General features: G+C 33.3%; 1 pseudogene; it reads right to left on the bottom strand.

Moving 5' to 3' along the window:
- Positions 1-1759: 1759 nt before the first annotated feature.
- Positions 1760-5159, bottom strand: LOC139503986 (putative amine oxidase [copper-containing]; annotated as a pseudogene).
- Positions 5160-6151: the final 992 nt, after the last annotated feature.

Below are 6151 nucleotides of genomic sequence, written 5' to 3'. Positions count from 1 at the left end.
TACAGTGAATATAATGGAAAAGAACACTCGAAGTACACAACATATTCCTTTACTAATACACGCATCCATGCGATTTCAGATAACACTGGTTGGATATTTTCTCAGCTTAAAATTAAAAAAAAAATGTTTAACGGTAAACTGATTTTTTTTCATTGTCTGTGCGCTTTACCAGAGCTTGGTGTCAGATCACTACCTGGTTTTAAAAACAGAGTAGAGAGGGAAACTAAACAACTTAATGATCAGCAATATTAGGTCAATAAAACTGAGATTTTAATCCAGAATTGTATTCTCGTGTACAATGTTGTAGAGTGTCTTTTGTTGAATATGTACAAAGACCAAGTTGAGCTACACAGGCTCTTAAGAGCCTCTAGTTTTTAATTCCAAATGAAACAATCGTAAACGAAGAAACCATTGACCGGCAGTAATATATGAACTCATCATAGATATCAGGATTGACATTTTATATTTGTGTCAGACGTGCGTTTCGTCTACCATGTCTACAAAAGACGCTCAAATAAAAAAATTATAAAAAAAGCCAAATTAAGTATGAAGTTGTAAAGCATCAAAAATCATAAAAGTGTTGCCAAATACAGATAAGGTACTCCTGAGGCAGAAAAGCCCAAGTATTTAAAAAAAAATCAAAAAAATGTAAGCAGTTCATTTATAACTATGAGCATATCAATGATAACTCAAGTCAACCACAGAGTTTTCATGAAATCGCAATTAATAGTCTCGCATTTTTGTCAATTCTTCAAAAACCGCAAGAACAAATGCACGCAATCATTTCTGAACTTTAGGAATATATAATTCAATAAGCTGTATTGTGCATCATTAAACTTCAAAGTAAACTCCTACAACTTTTCTACAGATGATTGAATTAAGAGTTTAGGTTTTTGAATGATTATTAATCTAATCAAGCCATGGACCATAAACACCGATAAATCAATACATAAATGAATAATGGTTTTCTTGACACAATTTATTTTGTATACTATGTATTATTATGTCATTCTTTAAACCAATGTGTATACAGAGGTTTGAAAGAATAAAAATTGTCTGTCTGTCTGTCTATGAAAGAAATCACAACTATCATAAAAGCAACAGGAATAGCTATCTATACAACCAGGTTTAATCCACAATTTTCTACATAAGAAAATGCATGTACAAAGTCAGGAATATGACAGATGTTATCTATTCGTCTGAATAGTTTGAGCGTTTGATTTTCCATTTAATAATGGGCTTTCAGTTTTTTGTTTTTAGTTTTAGTAAGTAATTTTACTTTTCTCATAGGTATTTATGCTTATTTATAAATAAATATCATTCAAATAGATAAACAATATTTTGGAAGCTATTCAAATGAGAAAACTAACGGCATAATTAATAACAAAACAATCAACAAAACACAAATATGACAGAAAGGAACCAACAACATACACAGAACTATAGGTTCCTGACTTGAGACAAGCACATTTAGTATGTGTTGGGTTTAAATGCTTGTACTAAGTCAGGAATATGACAGTTGTTGTCCATTCGTTTGATGTATTTGAGCTTTTGAGTTTGCCGTTCGATTAGGGACTTTCCGTTTTCAATTTACCTTTTAGTCCAGTATTTTTGTGATTTTACCTATAAAACATGTTTGTGTGGTGTAACAGAACAACAAAAGAACAAACTATAATAATCAGTATCTATCTAATGTTTACATTCCCCATGTTTGTTTGGTGTAACAAAACAACAAAAGAACAAACTATAACAATCAATATTAACATTCCACAACAGGACATGGATTTTGTTTTAACATCTCCTCAAATGGATTTTTCTTCGGGATGCAATTTACATCAGTCCTTATCCCATGTCGTTGTATATTAACAGTCGTGGTTTTGCCATCTTTTTCAACAGCATCTATTCGTACTGCATTATTGACTGATATTCCAGGGCTCTCATCAAAATAGTTAAATGGCGTCAGATAGAAACTCCGTGACATTCCAGGAGTATGTGTTACGGGGATATCTTCTTTATGAATAATGTGGTACATTCCCATTGTAACCCAGGCAACAAGGTCCTGTCAACATAAATCTTCAATACATACGTATACATAGATAGATACAAAAAAAAAATACATGTATCACTGAGTTGAACTTGGTTTAAATACCTTTTTTGTAAAATAGTTCAATCAGATAAATACATTTAGTCCCCTTATACACTGTATTAAGATCGGGTTTTTTTTTGTAATACGGTCAACCAACAAATTTTCAAGAGCGATTTATTTTCGTGACTTTCGCGAGTAGAAAAATAACGCAAATACAATCGTCGTTAATTTTTCTTGTTTAACTACATAAAGTAAATTTGAAATTCAAAACATTATATAACGTAACGCAAAATAAGGTATCCTCGACAAAAAGCTGGTTTACAGTCCACTGAGTATATTCATAAGAAGATTTTCAAGTTGGTGTATTTTTCAGTAGACATCATCTGTAAAAATTATAATGTTATCATGGCACAACAAGAACTAACTATTCAATAAGGTAATTTATGACTCATAACGGATGTATCGCATCCAAAAGCAGACGCGACCGTTATATGCAGAAGCTGGGTTGCATTTGGAAATAAAATGTAGCATCACAGGCTAGTAAAATAATATATTTGATTGGCCAAAACCCAACGAAGTGAAAATGAAACGATTTCCCTTCTGTATGCCCTCAATATATATTTATTTGTCAATTTAAGCCAACAGAGAAACTTATGTTCGGTTTTATATTCTTAAGTCGGATAGTTGTCTCTTTGTCACATTCCACATTCCCATTCTCAACTTCATTGAGAACCAATAGCAAAAAAAATTATCGTAAGAAAATACTTTTAGCAAATGTGATTTTCAACTTAGAACTGTGACTTATTGACGTTGAAAACCTTTATTTTTTCTGCCAGTCTTTTTTTCATCTACCCCATGTGGTGACTCGCAAGAGAAAACATTGTACATATATAATTTACCTCATCTACAATATTTTCGTTATCGTCGATGAATTGTTGAAAGTTAAATACAGGGTTCTGAGAATGTGCAAACATATTACTACTTGATGGTTCGCTGTCTTTGTACTTCGTAACGGCCACTTGATATTGTGACCAGCTGACAGCTGGATTGTTACCATCACATGGGGGTCGGATGTTTTTAGTCATTCCATTATTTATTAACCTGTATCCTGCCGAATTGCCATACTGGTCTTTGACATTATTATTAACAAAAGTTAAAGTTTTTGGTTGGTTGAAGTCATGTTTACAGGCTCCTTCTAGTTCAGTCTTTTTAAGTCGTTTTGAAAATTTACTTTGCACTATTTTTGCGTTGGGGTCATCGCTCACTTCATTGTGAGTAATTACTGGTTCAATATCAAGAGTTTCGAATCTATTCTTTGTTCCCTTTATGTCGAGGTCAACTTTAAGGTGAAACAGGTGATGATGTAAAGGTGCCATGAGATTGTCCTCCAGCTGGGAACTAAATGAATTATCTCCTTCATACCACGTGCCTACCACGACACCGGAAGCAGTTACTTTAACCTTAATGACCCCATTATGATAAAATATAAAATCGATAATGTAATCATACGAAAAGACTGACGGAATTGTCCGTAAAATCAAAACAATATTTTCAACACCTTCATAGAAACTATGAACATTTTTAAAATATGCATGGTGACGCCTAAGTGGTAGTCCTGTGTTAAATTCAAATACGCAAAATGCGTGTTGATTGAATAGAGGTTTATCAGCAAATTCAACCTTGAATGATGAGCTAAGGAATGTAGCATCTATAGGACAATCAACTCCGGGTACCAGATACTTTGCTAAGGTACCAGACTGGTATCTGTTATCCTGGTATAAAGATGAATATTCATAAGGCTTATAGCCGAAATAAGCGGCTGCTAATTCCTGTGTACTTATTTCATACGCAATACGTTCATTTTTGTATCGAATATTATTTAGTCTTGGTCCATAAAAAGGTGCCATTGCAAAATCGAATTCCCAATACCCGTATGATATATGTCTGTCGTAGATATTATATCGTTTTCCGTCGGGAGAAACTTGCTGAGGATCTCTCAAAGGTATCTTGAAAGGGGGCGTTCCTCTCGATTTATGATACGTCTAGATTTTTCAGTAATGACTGGGAAGGGAACTTTTTGTATATAATTCTTGTATTTATAGTAATATTGAAGAACATCATCTAAACTTTTGAATAATTGTCCATCAAACCATATGTTCGGCAGCGTAAATTTGTCAAGGTCATATTCAACTAAAATCGCAAAATCCAAAGGCCTTATTATACTATAGTCTACATCACATTATAACCACCAAAAATATCTCCGTTTCCTTACACCGGATAAAACGGAAGTGACCTGGTTGAATAAGTTCGCCGTCAAGCACCTGTTACCACAATTGATTAAACGACCTCCATACAAGTCAAACAGCATATCACCAAGTTTTTTGTCTAACAAATCCAAGACTTTTTCTATGTTGTCTCCCGCGTTAAAAGGTCTGTCTATGAAAGGAAGAGATTTAGGCCGATATGGAACATGTCGGTAGCTTGTAGGCATGGGCAGAGGACCAACAATAATTTCAATGACATCCGGTAGAGCAATAGCCCCTCGGAAAATCATTACCTGGGCTTCACGCTTAGGTTTTAGACCGCCATTATCTAGGTAATTTAATACATCTTTTTTGGGTGGTAGAAAGAGATCAGCAACAAAAATGTAGTTAGAAGATACTGACGCATTTGCAGCAACAGTGAGATTTAGACTTGACTGAGAATAAAGAAAATCAAGTAGGCCTCCAATCCCTCTTTTTGTTAAATCACGGAACACAGAGGAATGGTTATTTTCGCGTGTGTCAATGTTTCCATACTCGGACGAAGGCCGTCCACAAGTTGGCAGTCTGTAAACTGTTTCTGTGAAATAAAAAATAAATTCGCAGTTTCAGAATATAATGCCTTCTTGGTAATATTTCTAAAAGCGTACACCAAAACGATGTGATTTGTATCAAACGTTCTAGACAATAAACATTGAGCCAAAAATTGATTCTGAAAAGGCGAATTGATGATCATTAGACTTCTTTTCATAATCAAAGATACAAGAAGGATAAATACAACAGGTCAACATACGTTCTTTTTCTTTATACATTTAGACCAAGGAACTTAAATGTGTGTCTTTTAACTGCATTCGTATTGCCAATGGTTAAGTTAATAACATATGTTATATGTTACTAGACTATTTACTGGATTTGTTATAACATGATCAACACGACGGGTGCCACATGTGGAGTAGGATCTGCTTACCCTTCAGGAGCATCTGAGATCACCCCCAGTTTTTGGTGGAGTTCGTGTTGCTTATTCTTTAGTTTTATATGTTGTGTCATGTGTACAATTGTATGTCTGTTGGTATTTTTTAATTTTTAGACATGATGTTGTCAGTTTATTTTCGATTTATGAGTTTGACTGTACCTTATGTATCTTTCGTCCCTCTTTTATAAAAATAAATATATATCTAAAGGCATTTGTTTTAACAATGTTATGAATCGCAATCTTGAAGTTTTGGCTTTTTAAACATCGGTTTTAGTTTATGACCCGGATTATTTTTTGTCTATCGATTTATGAGTTTTGAACATCGGTATATTACTGTTTCCTTTATTTAAAGCTGTATATCAACTGCAAATCTGTGAAAATAAATATTAACTGCACATTTTGACAGCTGTGTATAAGCTAAACATATAGATTCTACCATTGCATCATGTGTTATACGATATATATCCACAGTTTATATACAATTCTACAGACGAAAAGTTTATATACAGCTTTACAACTGTACAGTTGATATACAGCTTTACAACTATACAGTTTATATACAGCTTTACAACTGTACAGTTGATATACAGCTATACAGATGCACAGTTTATATACAGCTTTACAGATGTACCATTTATATACAGCTTTACAACTGTACAGTTGATATGCATCTATAGAACTTTACATCAAGATTATTTGTACTAAAGTGGCTGTGTATATCATAATTACTAAAGGAACTTTAAGGGGGCTAGCGGGTATAAATCATTTTTTTTTAATATAAGATTTCGCTATATTTTTTTTATAAGTGAACTTTATCATATACTTAATAAA

This window comes from Mytilus edulis, chromosome 14 (assembly GCF_963676685.1).
Source record: "Mytilus edulis chromosome 14, xbMytEdul2.2, whole genome shotgun sequence".
Classification (NCBI taxonomy): Eukaryota; Metazoa; Mollusca; class Bivalvia; order Mytilida; family Mytilidae; genus Mytilus; species Mytilus edulis.
Note: the sequence above shows the minus strand (reverse complement) of the source record. Positions and strands in the feature narration are given on the sequence as shown.